The sequence below is a fragment of the Ceratotherium simum genome, unplaced genomic scaffold (assembly GCF_057802395.1).
Source record: "Ceratotherium simum simum isolate JZ-2026a unplaced genomic scaffold, ASM5780239v1 HiC_scaffold_46, whole genome shotgun sequence".
Taxonomy (NCBI): domain Eukaryota; kingdom Metazoa; phylum Chordata; class Mammalia; order Perissodactyla; family Rhinocerotidae; genus Ceratotherium; species Ceratotherium simum.
The window spans coordinates 375,637-393,909 of NW_028261262.1; positions in this window are offsets into that span (position 1 = coordinate 375,637).

Here is an 18,273-nt window from a genome sequence, read left to right on the forward strand (position 1 = left end):
AGTTGCATCTCACAAATTTTAATACATTTTATTTCCATTGTCATTCACTTCAAAGTATTTTTTATTCTCTTTGAGTTTTCCTAATTTTAAAACAGTTTATTAAGACTTTTTTTTTAGAGCAATTTTAAGTTCACAGCAAAATTGAGGGAAAGGCACAGAGATTTCCCATATACCCCCTGCCCCCACAAGAGTCTTTCTATTTCACAGTGGGTTATTTAGACATGTGTTGTGTAATTTACACATTTTGACTATATCTCAGATATCTTTCTGTTATTTCCTTCTAGTTTAACTCCATTATAATCAGAGACCATTCTTTGCATGATTTCAATTCTTTTAAAGTTGTTAAGTTTGATTTTATGGCCCAGAATATGGACTATCATGTTGAATATTCCATGTGCACTTGAAAAAAAATGTATTGTTCTATTGTTGGGTGGATTGTTCCTTAAATGTCAATTACATAAAGTTGGTGAATGGTGTTGGTCAGATCTTCTATGTCCTTGCTGATTTTCTGTCTACTTACTGTCTCATTAACTGAGAGAGGAACATTGAAGTCTCTAAGTACAATTGCGTGTTTCTGCCCATCTTCCTCTACCTTATGTATGGGATGCCTGCTGTAGTGTGGCTTGATAAATGGTAATTACGTTTGTCCGCACCGGCGATCCAAACCCATGAACTCCGGGCCGCCAAAGTGGAGCGTGTGAACTTAACTACTACACCACTGGGCTGGCCCCCAGCTTTCTTTTGATTAGTGTTTAAATGGTATACCTTTTTCCATCTTTTTACTTTTATCTTATCTATATTGATATATTTAGAGTGGGTTTCTTATAGACAACATATAGTTGAGTCTTATTTTTTTAATTTAATTTGGTCATCTCTATCCTTTAGTAGACATCATGTGCATTTAACTTAATTATTGATGTGGTTGGATTTATGTCTGCCGTTTATTACTTGTCTTCTTTTTGTTACCTTTTTTTGTTTCCTTGTTCCCTGTCTCCTGCTTTCTTCTGGATTATTTGAATTTTTTTTAGTATTTAATTTTAATTTAACTATTGGCTATTTGGATATATTTCTTTGTATTATTATTCCTTATGGAGGAATGTTCAAGAGCTGTCTTGAAGGCCTTGCCTGATCATTCCAACATCTGGTCCATCTTGGAGTTGGCATTTGTTGATTGTCTGTTTCTTTGAATATTGGTCCAATTTTCCTGGCTCTTTGTATGTCAAGTTATTTTGGATTGTGCCCTCTGGGTCTGGTTAAAGTCCTTTGGAGAACGTTGACTTGTTTGTTTGATTGCTTAGGAGGCAATCAACCAGGTTAGGTTCAAACCTTGTATTTTCGCCCATGGTAGTTCTAATGTCAGCTTAATTGTTCAAGATCTTGCCATGCCTTTTGGATCTTACTGGAGCTTACATCACTCAGTTCTTAGTCTGGGCAATGGTTCATGTGGTAGCTCAGGTCTTGCCACCTCTGCTATGCTTCTCTGGGTTTGTTCTGTGGAGGTCCAGGAGTTCTGTTAGTTCATACACAGAATTAGGAGTTGCCCTTTTCCAGGTCTCCATGGTTTGTCCCATGCTCTCCAACTCTCAGATGCTCCTTTTCTTGGTTCCTCTGGCTAGAAAGATGGAGTCCTCTCAGAATTGTAGCCTCCCATGCTGTCATGCAGTCCTACACAATTGGGGCTACCTTCACAATGAGGCAACAAGAAAAAAAAACCTCATACTCCCTCCACACTCTTCATACAACAGGGCTTCCTTTTTCCCTGTTCCTCCCGGCTAGAGAGATGGGTTTTCCTTGGAGTTTCAGATACTTGTGCTATTGCCAGTGCAACTCTGTAACTGGGCCTGGCCTCAGAGCAAGGCTGGGAGAGAAATAAAAAGGAAAAAGGGATCTGCTTCACAATCTCCAGCACGTAACTGTCTTTTTCCCAGTCCTGTGTCTGGAAAGAAGGTGTTTCTCCTGGAGTTTTTGTTGTCAGTGATTGCTGCACAATTCCAGGATTCAGTTCATCCTCAGGTCAAATCTAGGGAGAAAAGGAAAATTAAAACGCATGAACCTCACCCTTTATGGATCCTTATTCAAGTTTTCACTTTAGTTCCCGATCCACTTGCTAAGCATACTTTTCCAAGTCCCCGGGTAGTTCTTTTTTGTATTCTGTTCAGAGTTTTTAGTTGTAATCAGTGGGAATGATGGTCTGTAGACAGCTTTCTCCAACTTGGCTGGCACCGGGAGTAGCTTACATGTAATTTTAATACCTGTTTTCTTTCCATCTAGAATATTTTGTAAACATTTTTCCATGCTACTATACATTCTTCCATAACGTCATTTTTAAAGACTAGATATTCCTTCATGTGGGTGTTTATGTTGATTGTGTTAGTGAACATATGAATAGATAAATCTCCACACACATCTGTGATTATTTTCTTAGGATAAATTCTTAGAGATGGAATTACTATACTAAGTCTTTAAGAGAGTATCTTAACTTTAAATCAATCAATTTACACTTCTTCCAATATTTAGAGTACTTATTTCTCTGTATCCCTGCTAACACTGTGAATAGAAAAATAATTCCAATGATCACTCAAGGTTCTTCGACGTCAAAATTTCCTGTCCAGGAGATGCCCTGCAAATATTTCATCACATATCTCATAAATGTAAGTGACTAACTGTCTTTGATGCTGTGCTTATAAAACCCAGTGATATTAGGCACACTTAGTTTGGGCTCATAACTCCTTGAGCCAAGCATAAATCTTTAAGTGCCTAGAGCGTCCTAATTAGGATAGAATTGACATGGCTGAAGTGAGCAAGAATACTTTTCTATGCACAGTAATCATGGGTTTACTTGTGCATTCCGTTCATCTTGCATTAAAATTGTACTTTAGCTGAGTCATTTATTAGATCCAATTTGAAAAGTCAACATTAGGAGTCTGAGGAAAGTGTGTTTGCTATAACATTACATGTCTTTTTCTTTGTAATTACACTTAACACATCTTTGCTATTTTTAAAAAAGACATATGAACATTAAGAATGCATATAGCATGGGAAAATATTGTCTTCTAAAATAGCAAGGCATATGTTCTATCTCAGAATAAATCATTTCTGTGTCAGCCCAGGTCCTGGCAGAGAAGAGAGATGGCACACTTAAATTGGGTGATTTGAGTGAGTTTGGTGAAGGAATGATTTATAAGGGTGGACAGGTGTGGAGAACTCTCAAAATACAATACAAAACTTGTGGGCTGGGCTAGTAACAGGAGCAGGTTACCACTGCTAGGTCTGGGCAGCGACCTTGGTGCTCATCCAGCACGTAGGGACCCTTCAGGGACTGAGCGAGCAAAACAAACACCCCGGGTTTCCTTTCCTTCCTCTGTCTGATTTCCTGCCAGTGCTCCTTACTGGTTAAACCCTACAGGAAGTCAGAGGGTCAGAAAGCCTCTTCACGCAGTGCACAAAGATCTACCAAAGTGAAGATGGAAAAATTATTGAATTTAAATCCCCTACCACAAATACGTTCAGACGTCTCTGGCTAATTTGAAACCATTTGCATATGATGAAGGAACATTTCTATTTCACAAAGTATTGATTTATAGTTGAATATATAAAATGATAATTCTTAACATGTGACTTTTTAGCATAATATACTGTCAATTTATTGGAGAATTATATACAACATTTATATACTTATTAAATAGAGGCTTTATAGCATAAGAGGTGAGCACTTGGGTTCAGGAGTCAGATTGAATTTGAATCTCAGCCTTTCCATCTACCAATTATTTGACTCCAGACAAATTTATTACCTTCTCTAAGGCCTAATGTTGTTGTTGTTTTTCATTTTTTAAATGGGAATAAAATAGTACATATCTCACAGAGCTGTGAGGATTAGATGAGATAATGTATGTTGACCTCATAACCCAATGCCTAGCATTTATCAAGTACTTAATAAATGTTATCTATTATTATTCTAATTGTTACATATATACCTGTGACCAGGGACAAGAACCATGATTTGAAAAGACTGTGGTCATTTTACGATAAAACTAATTGCTTAATTAAGTATAATGTTCAGAAAGGATAGAGAGTTCAGTGATTAAGTGCACAGGCTCTGGCGTAAAATCTCCTGGGTTTTCAGCCTAGTCCTGCATCTGACTCTTTCCTTGGACAAGCCTCATATCTGCTCTGTACCTTAGTTTCTTTATCTGAAACTTGGCGATGGTAGAAATATATATATGTATATTTCCATTTATATATATATAAATGGAAAGGATGAAAATTCACAATAATGTCAAAAATTTGGAATTTATAGCCAACCTCATTCCAGAATCTGAGAGGATAGATCCATGAAAGCCAGGGCTAGTGAAATTGTTTTCAAACATGTAAGTGATAGCCCCCCCATATCTGATGGTCTAAAATCTGAAAAGATGGCTCTGACGCTCCTTTCCTGTTTCTGATTCAGGGATAAGGTATCTGGAAAGACTTCTTTTTTATTTCAGGAGGATACACCTGGCAGGCAGCCAAAGTGTTGCCTGATCCGGGTCTGTAAAACCCAGAAAACCACAGAGTGGGAAGGAAGTAGGAAAAGGACTAACACAAGTGCATTGCATCCTGGGAGATGTAACATACACAAAGAAGGTGCTGTAGGTTCCTACTAATCAGAAGAGAACTTCAGGAGGAGTGTACTCTGGGATTTACAGTTTCATTTTCATGTACTCCATTACTTCAGAGTGACAGAGAATTAACCCGTGGGTGGGGGAAAATGCCTTCTCAATAGAGCACAGGCTCATTACATGGAAGTTTACAGAATACTACTAAAATTGTGTGAGAACTATACATTTAAACTATTATTCAGCCACAGCTCTGGGACTAAAAGAGCACTGAAGCAAAAGAGTCACCCCCAGATCAATCTACATATCCTCTCTGTTGGAAAATACTAGTCTTAGACAAATCTTTTCTTGTTCCAGGCTGAAGAAATAGAAAAAAATAAAAAAACAACTGTATGCAACCCTTGAAAATTATTGCATAACAAAGGCAATGAAATATTATCCTGAAAAGCCACCAGAAGAGCACACTAATGAAAATTATGTACAGTTGAAAACCAAAAAATTTTAGAAAACTGTTCAAAATCCTCAACAGAATGAAAAAGAACCTGGCATCCAAGAAATAGAGTATAAGTCATTAAGTCATTAAGTGGAGAGTAGAGAAACGGAAGGGTAACAGGATGCGATGAAAAGGGGGGTGGGTGAGATAAGGGTAATTGCAAGACTCTAAAAAATGCAGCGGCAAAATTAAAATCGACAATGGGGCCAGTAAAAAATAAAACTGATACTGTGGAAAATCAGATCAGTATGGCAGAGAACAAGGTAAAGAAATCCTCCCAGAATTCAAAAGAAAAGGAAAAAGAAATTAAAATAATGAAAGTGAAGCCTTGAGGTAAAGAGAATGGAGATTTGATAACAATTATTGATTGTTTCTGAAACATAAACCACAGTAGTAAGAACAGAAATAACAATCAAAACAAAATTGAAAAAAATTCCCACTGCTGGGGGGGAGAAAAGCGCCCAAGTACAGTCATGCGCAGCATAACGACATTTTGGTCAACGGACCACATATATGATGGTGGTCCCATAAGATTAGCACCATATAGCCTAGGTGTGTAGTAGGCCATACCAGCTAGGTTTGTGTAAGTACACTCTATGATGTTCACATAATGACAAAATCGCCTAAGGATCCATTTCTCAGAATGTATCCCCGTCGTTAAGTGACACATGATTGTATATGGATTGAAAAGGTTCCTTGTCTCTTAGGCAAAATAAATAAGAAATGATACACACCTGGACTCATCCTGGCAAAGGTTGTGATTTGAAATAATTATTAACCATCATGTAAGCCTCCATGCATGAAGAATGAAACAAAACATAAATAGAGCACTCCAACAAATTACCTGCTAAGGAGCAAAAACGACAGTACTCTGAGTCATCTAAGTTTAGTATCTATCATTTAGACTCCAAACCAAAGTAACAGAGCAATACCTACAGAATTTTGAGGAGAAAAATGATGTGATCTAAAATTTTATACCCAACCAAGTTATCTTTTTGAGTTCAGGTAATTGACATATATATCAGTTACATAAGGTTTCAGAAAATCCCACCACTATTTACCTCTTCTTGTTTTTTTATTCTATTTATTACTGCCTTTTTACTGAAGAATCAGAGAGGAATTAAAATGTAGAATTCAAGCATGAAATAGAGATAGTATAAAACTTGTGTTGTCTCTGAAACTGATGGATTATAGAGTTAAGTCTAAGGAATCTATTAGGTTTTTTTCAGGTTACAAGGAATAGTGGTACAATTAAAAACTAAAATGTCGGTAAGGCAGACTACTGGTTGGAAATCTAGCTGAGTTAGTGAGGTTTGCATTATATGTATTTTTAATGCAGTTTTCCTGCTTAAAGTTACACAGAACTATCTGGCCAAATATTTCCTAGCAGAGATACGACTTTAATGAGTACATAAGAATTATTTGTAATTAGAACCTGAAAGTACTCATTTGAATAGGGTTGGTTTTTGCTGCTTTTGTTGTGGTTTACATGAATGAATATAAATTGATATGCCTAAATTGGCTAAATTATCTTTTCTGAACTATTAGTGTGCTTTTATTGTTGGTCAGTTTCAAAGGTAAATTCTAGTATTATTTAGGCCTATCTAGAATGAGAATGACTCAGATATTTTAAAGACCTCACCCAATCAGACTGCTCCCATCTTTGATCTTAAATTCTGATTTCAAATAGCATAGAGTTAAAAAAAAAAAAGAACCTTGTGTTATTGTCAGTGTAAATAAGACTTAATCTTGATACTTCACAATGTGAATTCCCTTGGGCTAAAATTTCACTTATGTGTTTACTACCACAGTGCTATGCTGGTATGGAGGATCAATAAATACTATATGATAATAATTGATATGCAGTTTTCTTAATGACTACTCTAAGGAAAAATAATTTCAAAAAGAAGAAAAGAATATCTTTCAATCTAGCCATAGATCGCTATCTATAGATCTGTATCTCTATGTCTGTCTCTATCTAGAGATCTCTATCTCTGTCTACATCTCTATCTCTGTTTAGAGATCTCTATCTAAGTTGGAAGTTAATAAGAGTATGATATAGATATGTTAGGAATACAATTGCAATTGCTTTATTCCTACTTGACATTTTTACTGAAGGGCAACCTGGCATCATAATTTAAAATGAATTTTTTCTTCTCATATTTTTAATTTTTCCATATGTTAACACAAGTTAAACTCATAACTTGACTGTAATAAACATATTCGAGCCAATTTCTGTTTGCCACAAAAAGCCATTATGATGTGACCTAATTTGATATTTTAAAAATTGCCATTAGTGACTTTAGGCACAAATAGAAAGGGAGCAGCACTGTGTCAGAAGATCTAAATTATGAAGGAAAAATGAGATTTTTTTCTAGGAGAATGCCTGTCAGATGTAACCTCCTTTGCTTTTTCCTGAAATGGGGCTTGCTCTGTTTTTTTGTAGTGGGAGAATTTCTCAGAGATATTCTGCTGTAGCACCTTTCCCAGTCCTTACGTCCCTCTCATTTCCTTCTTTTTTTTTTTTTTAGCACAGATTCTGTGGTCCAACATTATAAGCACATCGTTGCAAACCATCAACTACCATATCCCTTTTTGCCTTCAATCTTATTTACCTAGAAAATCTGTAATTCTAATTAAACCCAACTACCTGCCTACTCATGCCTGCATCTGAGCAGCTGAGTATGATTACAGAAAATCACAGAAGCATGCTATTTGGTCTGCTTGTTATTCATGACCACAGGTATCAAGTGGGTCCTCAGTGCTGTCCAACAATGTACCACATGTCCCTAGTCATGTGAATCTCCTATTCTTACAATGCCTCTTTCACCTATTTTCCTCTATCCTCAAATCTTGGGCATCTCTCCCCTGATCCTCTCACTCAGATCACTCTGTCGCTCAGAGAACAATCTCCATATTGGCGAAAGAGTGTAATGAACTTCCTGTTTGTTTCAATAAGAAAACAAAAGCTATCAGAAGAAACTTCTACATTCTCCCACCATCAGATCTGCCAATCTACCTTCATCTGAAACTGTACTCCCTGTTCCCTGCTGTTACAGTGGATGAACTGTCTGGACCTCTACACTTTTCCACGTGTACGCTGGACTCCACAACCTCTCGTCTACTTGAGCGTTCCAAGACTGACATTATCTCCTCTCCCTCCTGTATTGTACGGTTTTCCATTTTGACTGCTTTATTTCCATCAATCTACAAACATGTAGATTGGTATCTGTGTCATCTCTCAACGTAAATAGAACAGAATAAAATTGATCTTGGTCTTGAATCTTTTCGTGCCACCTTATTTCTCTTGTTCTGTTTTTAGCAAAGCTCCTTGAAAGAACTCTCTGCACTCCCCGTTTCCACTTCCTCTTCTCCCATTCTCTCTTAAACCCACTCCGCTCTGCTGGAAGACCTCTAATCAAGGTCAGCGGTGGCCAGCACATTGACAAATATAATGCCAATTCTGAGTCTTCATTTAACATAAACTCTCAGGAACATTTGATCCAGTCGGTCACTTTCTTTTTTCTAAAACACTTTCTTAAAACTTGGCTTCTGCTAAAATACATTCTCCTACTTTTCTGGCTGTTTCTTCTTAGTCTGCCTTGCTGGTTTCTCTTCCTCTTCTTAACCTCTCAACGTCAAATGCCCCAGAAATCAGCCCTGGATCCTCTTCCCTGTATAGTCTACATTCCTTCGTTGGGGATCTCACCTATTATTGTGGCTTTAAATACATTCTATCTGATGATGATCCTCCAGATCTATGTCTTGAGTCCCAATCTGTCCTAAGCTCCATTTTCCTATATACAACTGCATGCTTTAGGTCTCTGCTTAGAAGATTAATATGCATTTAAAATTTTTGTTCAAAAACAATTCTTGGTTTCACCTCCCAAATCTGCCTTTACTTCGTTGTTCTCTATCTCAGGAAATACCACCATCATCCAGGACTGTGGTTTTGTACAAATCCGAGGTGCATTGTTCTTATGGGTTAATTGAATTTTTATTTACATCTTCTGTGTATTTTCCCCAAGGGGCATCTCATTTATTCAAAATGGACTTTAAAATGTAAACAATTTGGCAATTGTACCTAGCTCTTGAAATTTTCAACCTAACTGGGCAGCTACTATATTAATTACATGATGAAAATGATCAACTAATATCCTTTTGAGAAATTACCAAAAATCAGAGAATAACCTTCATATCGGACAGAGCATGTAATGCAAAAACAAACAAACAAAAAAAAACTTTTAACCAGTTTTAGGTCTTGAAGAAATTTTAGCAAAGGGTTTTTGATTTTTTAAAAAATCAGTTTTTACCTAGCATTTAGGGGAGTAACCATACCTTATTTTTTGATTCCACAAAAGATGGCCACATTTGTTTTTCACTAAAAAGTGGTAAATATTATGTAGAAAATCTGAAAGAATTGACCAAAATACATCTCCTAAAGCTAATAAGTGATTGCAGCAAGGTTTCAGGATACACTCACTTTCCTATATACCAACAATGAACAAATGGAATTTGCAATTAAAAACACAATACCATTTACATTAGGAATGAAATGAAATGAAATACTTATGTATAAATCTAATGTATTATGTACAGGATCAATATAAGGAAAACTATAAAACTCTGATGAACAAAACCAAAGAAGAACTAAATAAATGGAGAGATAGTCTATGTTCATGGATAGGAAGACTCAATATTGTCAACAAGTCAGTTTTTTCCAACTTAATTTATAGAGATTCAATGCAATCCCAGTCAAAATGCCAGTAAGTTATTTTGTGGACATCAACACAATGATTCTAAAATTTATATGGAGAGGCAAGAGACCCAGAATAACCAATCCAAGATTGAAGGAGAAGGGCAAAGTTAGAGGGCTGACACTGCCTGACTTCAAGACTTACTATAAAGGTATAGTAATAAAGGCAGTGTGGTATTGGTGAAAAAATAAATAGATCAATGGATAGATTAATAGATAAATAGATCTCTGTTCTGAGAATAGAGAGCCCAGAAATAGACCTAAATAAATACAGACAACTGATCTTTGACAAGGAATCAAAGGCAATACAATGGAGAAAAGATAATTTGTGCTGGAACAACTGGACATCTACATGCAGAAAATGAACCTAGGCACAGATCTTACACCCTTCACAACAATAACACAAAATGGATCACAGAATTAAATGTAAAATGCCATATTATAAAAGTACTAGATGATAACATAGGAGAAAACCTAGATGGGTTTTGGGTATGGTGATAACTTTTTAGATACAACACCAAAGGCATGATCCATGAAAGAAATAAGTGACAAGCTAGACATCATTAAAATTAAAAACTTCTGCTCTGCAAAAGACAAGAGAAGGAGAAGACAAGCCACAGACTGGGAGAAAATATTTGCAAAAGACATGTCTGATAAAGGACTGCTATCCAAAGAACTCTTAAACCTCAACTGTAAGAAAACAAAGAACCCAATTTAAGAAATAGGCCAGAGACCTTAACAGATACCTCACCAAAGAAGATATACAGATGGCGAATAAGCACGTGAAAAGATGCTCCACTTCATATGTTATCAAGGAAATGAAAATCAAAACAACCATGAGATACCATTACACACCTATTAGAATGGCCAAAATCTGGAACAATGACAACACCAAACCCTGGCAGGGATATGGAGCAACAGGAACTCTCATTCATTGCTGGGAAATGTACAGCTAATTTGAGAGAGAGTTTGGCTGTTTCTTACAAAAGTAAATGTACCCTTACTATATGATCTAGAAGTTGTGTTTCTTGGTATTTACCCAAAGTAGTTGAAAACTTATATCCACAAAAGAACCTGCACACAGATGTTTATAGCAGCTTTATTCATAATTGCCAAAACTTGGAAGCAACCAAGATGTCCTTCGGTAGGTGAATGAATAAATAAACTGTGGTACACCCAGGCAGTGGAACATTGTTCAGCACTAAAACGAAATGAACTATCGAGTCATGAAAACACACGGAGAAACCTTAAATGCATGTTACTAAGTGAAAGAAGTCAATCTGAAAAGGCTACATAATGTGTGATTCCAACTATAGGACAATCTGGAAAAGGCAAAACTATGGATACAATAAAAAAATTAGTGGTTGCCAGGGGTTGGGGGGTGGTCGAGGGGATGAATAGGCAAAGCATAGAGGATTTCTAGGGCAGTGAAAATACTCTGTATGATACCATAATGATGGATACATGTCGTTATACATTCATCCAAACCCATCGAATATACATCACCAAGAGTGAACCCTAAGGTAAACTATGGACTTTGGGTGATTATGACTTGTCAATGTAGGTTCATCAGTTGTAACAAATGTACTACTTTGGTGCAGGATGTTGATAATGGGGGAGACTGTGGAGAAGGGGCAGGGAGTATATGGGAAATCTCTGTACCATCCCTTTAATTTTTCTGTGAACCAAAAACTGCTCTTAAAACAGTGAAGTCTTAATTTTTAAAAAAGTGATAAATATCAAAGAACTAAAAGCACATCATTAGCTTTTTATATGCTGCTGCTACTGCAGAAAACTTCATAAGCTTTTCAGCCAGAATATTGCAAAGATCAAAGAGCTTTCAAAGAGATTTCTAATTCTAACAATAAATATAGATACTCTCTCTATGTAATCCAAGCTTGCTATGCTCTATGACATAGGGTACTCCATATTCTAAGCAAGACAGAGACCTCTTAAAAGTCAATCATGGAAAAATGATAAACATTAAATAATATAATAGATGTGTGCACAAATTATTAAGCATAATTAAAAATTCATTTTATGACTACTGTTGTTTTCCATATCATGGTCCTTTCCCATCCTATATTTCTGCCTCCTGCCTAGATGTAGCTGCCATCTTGAATTTTGTGGTACCATTCCCTTTTTTAAAAAATAGTATGTACTCCTAAATAATATATTGTGTTGGTTAGTATTATTGATTAGTTTTGCTTCATAAAAATGGTGTCATTATGGAGGCTTTCTTTATCCAAATAGATATAGCATGTTTAAGTAGGTTAAACTTGACAGTACAATGAGTACAAAAAATATTGTTTACATGCCTGTGTTTTTTATTGCCATCAGTATTGTGTAATTTGGTCTTGCAACTGATTAGCCAATTAGGAATTGGAAGGGTGATATGTAAATGTTACTGTCTAACTGACAGGATGATTTATTAGGAGCGGATTTTTGTGGAATTTCACCTGCGTTGTTGTTGGAGAGGCCCAGTGCCGAACTGAAACATGTGTGTAATGGCAGACTTGTGGCCAGCTTTTTAGTAAAATTCAGCCAGCATTGAATTCCATTCAAGTATGATTTTCTTAGTTTGCCAGTGGTGTCATACTGATTTAAAAATGTGTTTACCCTTTACATGGCTTCAATCAGCATTATTGAAACTTTCAACACCAATGGGATATACGCCATGGGCCCTGATGTCACCCACTGACTATGCTAGGTTAGTTTTTGCCACTGTTTGTGCTAGTACTTTCTCTTCTTCCAATGTCAACTGCTAAGTGGATCTTCTGAACCATAAGATTTGCATGAAGAGGGCTTCCCTTTGCTCTTAGAAAACTGTGTGTTCTACTCATTGACCCAGCTTGTTTACTTTGGTTTCAGAGATGGTTGGAGTTTTGTTTTCGTTAAAAATATTCTTTTGGCTTTTGTCTCAATGTGATATGGATAGAAAAGGCTATCAATTATTTTTATAAGGAAAGCAGAAGAAGAAGGAACTGACATTTTTTAATCTACAAAATAAAAAAGTATTCATCTACTTTAGGAAATAATAAGAATCAATATTATGAAAATGTGCTAGTTAAATCTTCCTAGTTTTAAAAGTGCTCCCTCAAAATTCTGATCTGTCTTTATTCCCTTTGTTTTAAAAGGCAAGTTATGTATACATACCCTCCATAAAGATTTTATAAGATGTTAATGGAGAATAGAATAATATGGTCATACTTAAAGTTTATTGCCTTAAATAATTAATTTAAGCTCACTGTTGTAAAAAAAGTTTGAGTTTTATTTTGTATCATCTTTGGATGCATATCTGAAAACCTTTTATTTTTCTTATAATTCTTTTTACTTATACTGATGTTAAACTGCTTTAAGTAGCAGGCACAGCTAAGTTCACAAAAATGAGATGGATTGCTGGCTTTCATTCTTGAAGTTCCTATTTTAAGGGAATAAGGTGAGAAAATATGATAGTGAGATGGCACATGTAGAGGCATCTGGGAAACCACTGAACCCAATGATCAAAAAAATCCTGGAGAGAACATTCCGTCGATTAAAGTGCAAGTAGCCTGCAAGAGTGGTACATATCAATTATTCACAACATTGTGCAAATTACTCTAATTAGGTAATTGCATTATTTGCCTTCTACTATCTTAGCCTAATTTCTGGGGAATTATTGGTTAGAGGAAAGAGGAGCTATTTGGAAGGGTTGGGGAGAGGAAGACCGTGTTTAAGGGCATGTATTCCTTCTAGAAAGAAGCTTGGAACAGGTAGAGGTCTGCAGGGGCTGGAGACTGTTGGAGGACAGCCGTAGGGATGGGGCCCTGAAAATCGGGGAGACAGAGTCCAGAATGACATGTCAGACATGACCACGATAGAAACATCTACTGTGATCCTGAATTAATGTCTTAGCAAACGTTTTCAGTCAGAAGAATGACCTAAAACATCCAGGAGACTTTAAATGGAAATATTATTTCAGGACTCTGGATTTTTTTTTTTCTAGGAAGATTGGCCCTGTGCTAACATCTGTTGCCAATTTTCCTCTTTTTCTTTTTTCTCCCCAAAGCCCCAGTACATAGTTGTATATCATAGTTGTAGAGTTGTAGTTCTTCTATATGGGACACTGCCTCAGTAGGTCCGTGCCCAGGATCCGAACCGGCGAACCCCGGGCCACCAAAGTGGAACACGTGAACTTAACCACTATGCCCCCTGACCGGCCCCTGGATATATTTTAAAGACCACAGACAGAATATACCCAATGAGAGATTATACTAATTGTTTATCATTGCATTCATGCTAACATTCTGAATCTGGCATGTAAAAGTGTCCTAGATAAAATAATAGTGGGGTTGACATTATTTTTCATCACCATCGTGCACCTTTACTTTTTGTTCTAGTTAGCAGATATCTGACTTAATAAAATACAAAGGTTAGTTATGAGCAGAGACAGATGTAGACATATCAAAACAGTCGTTTATTTTTTCATCAAAGTCAAAAGCAAACTAAAACAAAGAAACAAATAAAACTCCATACACTGGATTGCCACTTAATTTAATTTTTATGTTATCCCAGAGTCCTGAAGATTTGTGTACACATTAGTACAAATATCTAGCATACATATATGTCTTAGGCCATTACCAGTGAATCTGTTCTTTCAGAAAGCGTCACCGAATTATACATTTAAAATCAACGCAAAGAAAATGAAAAAGGAGCCATCTTTTATTAATTGACTTGTTTACTCAGCAAACACTTTCTAAATACCTACTATGTGCCACTCTGCTAGGTTATGGTAATACAATGACAAGTAATACACAGCTCCTGCCTTCAGAAATGTTGCAGTCTAATGGGGGCATCAGACCCAAACACTTATAAAGCAATGTGAAAGTGTAGTGAAATAGACATGTACAGGATCTTATGAATGATTGAGAACTCTGCTCCGAGCAGTCACTGCTGGATTCTAAGGTAACATTGATTAGCTGAATTAAGACCACCCACATAAGGAACCACACTGCGTGGTAGAGTGCATATAGCTGTTCTGCCTTTGCCTGGTGAAGGATATGGCTGTGTTCAGAAGTACACTGTTTTAGCTCATGCGGTTTCATTTATAGCATTGACAGGTAGATGTGATAAATATCAAAGTTTTCCAAAATGAGTTACTAAACTTCCTTCTTCCTGCGAAGTTCTAACCCAAAATTGTTCAGTAAAGGAGAATTACCAGGGCCCAGGAAGAGGTTTGGGTACTAGCCAGAATTCTTATGAGTAACTGAGTGAAAAGTGTTTTCCTCATCAAAGTATTTTGCCTTCATTTTCTGAACTAAATGGAGGGAACTGACAGTGTTTCTGATGGTTGTTGCTGCTGATGGGGGTGGTAGTGGTGGGGATGGTGGTAAGAGATTTCTCTTTTTATTTTAGTCAACCACAGCAGTGTTTCTCAGAAGCCATTTGATACACAAATATGGAGGTGAGAGTTGATCCATGCTGGTTTCTGAGAATCCTCCTCATTGCCTTTCTTGTGCCTTCCTTGAACTTTTTTATTTCAAGTTTTACAGCTAATTCTTCCATGGAAACAGACAAGGGACTAAAATAAAAAATAGAACCGTTGTCAAGTTACAGGGCTTCCAGCCCTATTCTATAAAGGCCTTTGCCTTATATTCCTCTAATCCCTTCACAGTAGTAAATGAAGGACTCTGGCCCCTCTTTTAATTGAGGGTGGAGCTTCCTTCTGACCTCATTTTAGTGGAGGGATTCTTTTCCTCATGAGGGCACCTCTTTCCAGCCTGAAGATGCCATCTGCGGAAGAAGATAGTGGTCCTTTGTCTCAACTGGGCACTTTGTAATTCTAAAGACCTTGAGTGTATGACGTATGATTCACTAAAGACCTCTTAGCCTCCCCAGGTGTGAGCTCTTCTGTTTTTGTTTTTGTTTTTCAGTGCTGGATCAGAGAAACCATGGAAGCCATAGAATATCCTGAGTGTATCCCAGAGCTACAGCTAGTGGGCCTAGAACTAAAGCCTGGAATTGGGGATGTCTGTCTGGGGTGGACAATGGCCTATTAGCAATTTAGCTCAGCTAAGACAGAATTCTGAGTGTGTTCTCAGCTCATTGCCACATTTCTACATTTTCACAAAAATATGTTTAAAAGAAGAGCAGCATGGTACAGACCAAGGAGAACAGAGCAGAATACTGAGGGTGTGGTCAAGCTAGGGTAAGGTAAGTGGTTAGTGAAGTCTCCCAACCAAGGAAACCAGATAAACCAAAGGCATTTGACCGACCGAAGAGAAAACTCAAGACAGTGCTAAGAGTGGGAGGTAGTGAACAGCATATTAGGGGAAGAGGCAGAGCCCTGAGTGGCACTCAGAAGAGAGGCATCAATGATCTTCACGTTGAGGCTGCTGATGGAGCCATGAGCGTGAGCAAACAGAGCATAGACCTGCAGAGACAAAAATTCTGGAAGCTCGGAGATCTGTTTTGTATTGTCATTTTCCTATTATTTACATCCTTAAGTCTAAAATATTTCCCTAGGAGTGTGATAGCTGGAATGCTTCCTCAAGTTGACTATAAACACTATGAAGTGTAGGTTTTACTGAGAAAAAAGTACCAAATGATATCAATATTTTCCCCACAGCTCCAGAAAAAATGTGTCCACAAGCACAATTCTATCCTTGAATTGGCAACACAAGTGAAATGGATCATTTTCTGTCAGGGAATGTATTACTGAGTTCTCCGATTTATTTTTTTGGAACTTCAGTATTCTGGGTTCTGACATATGGCTTTGCTTTGGAAGTTAAGTAGAAGGCAAGGACCCTCACACAGCTATTGTGCACACTCAGTTGCAGTAGCTCCCATTCATTGAGATTTTAGCTCTGCAGGCAGCCAGCCTCCCACTGGGGCAGATGGTAGGGACAGGGGACTGACTTGGAAATAGGTGGTAGGAATGGAGGCCATTAAGGAAAGTCTGTGGATGATTAGAGGGAGGTTGAATGCCTTTCTTTCTGTATGGTTTTGAATTGAGTTGTGTCCCCACTCCACCCCCAATTTTTATGTCAAAATCCTAACCCGCAGTACCTCAGAGTGTAACCTGATTTAGAAATAGGGTCATTGCAGATATAATTAGTTAAGATGAGATCATAATGACATAGGGTGGGCCCTAATCCAACCTGACTGGTGTCCTTATAAAAATGGAAAGTATGGCACAGACACACACAGGCGGAACACCAGGTGAAGATGAAGGCAGAGGTTGGGGTGATGCTTCTACAAGCCAAGCAATGCCAGAGATTGCCAGGAAACTACCAGAAGCTGGGGGAGAGGCATGGTAGAGATTTTCCTCACAGCCCTCAGAAGGAACCAATCTGCTGACACCTTGATCTTGGACTTCTAGCCTCCAGAACTGTGAGACTGACTATACATTTCTGTTGTTTAAGCCATTTAGTTTGTGGTACTAGAAAACAAATATGTGTATTGTTTGTGTTTCTTATCTGTCTCCTCCAATTCACTCTGCATTCATTGAGGTCAGGGACCATGTCCTGGTCATTTCCAAATCCTCGTCACATAGAACAGTGTCTAGCACACTTAGAGAGCCCCCAAAATGTTTATTGAATAAATAAGTAAATATATTGGTTTCTACCAATAACATTTGGATATCTCTCGATTAGCAAAGCGTATATTCTATTCTCCCAATTCTCAAACTTAGTTCAATTTAGTAATTTGGACCCTGGGTTAGGTTCAGGGTGGCCTCCCTTGATTACCCCTTCTTCTCCCCAGATCCTACCACTGCCCTTCATTCAGCTATTTCTGTATTTAAAAGTTAAACATAATAATTTTCATAGTATCTACAGATAAGTGAAATTTTTATACCACTGTTCTAGGAAAGCCTTCATTTACGATAAAATTTGTATAGGTTGTATCAAACGTTGGGTTAGGATTTTCTTCAGGGTAAAAAGGCAATTTTTTATTGATGGACAAATAAAATCAAGGATTGATTTTAATATAAAGATGTCTACTCATTATAGAGATGTGTCTTGAGTAAATAAAGAACATTAAGTGGACAATTTACTTAGAGCAAAGTGATAGCTTATCCAAAACATTACCATAGATGCAGATCCTATCATCTAGACTGTGGAAACTAGCTATACAAGATTATAGTGATGTCTGAGTGAACTGAGATATTTTTGAACTATAAGTGAAAATGTAGGTCCTTAAAAGTAAACTGGAAAACTTTTCCCCCAGATGCAAGCAATGAAAATATGCCAACTGGCCATATGTGGAAATCTCGGCATCTATTTACTTGAGTTTTAGCCTTTGTACCAAGTAGTTGAGAAGCAGAGGGGAAGGAGCCTTACTGGAGGCTCCAAAGGGGACAAGATGACATAGGGGACACAGGGAAGAGGGGAAGAATTCTGGGTCAGAGGTGGACGGGATATCTTTCTGTAAGAGTCCTCTGAACCCCT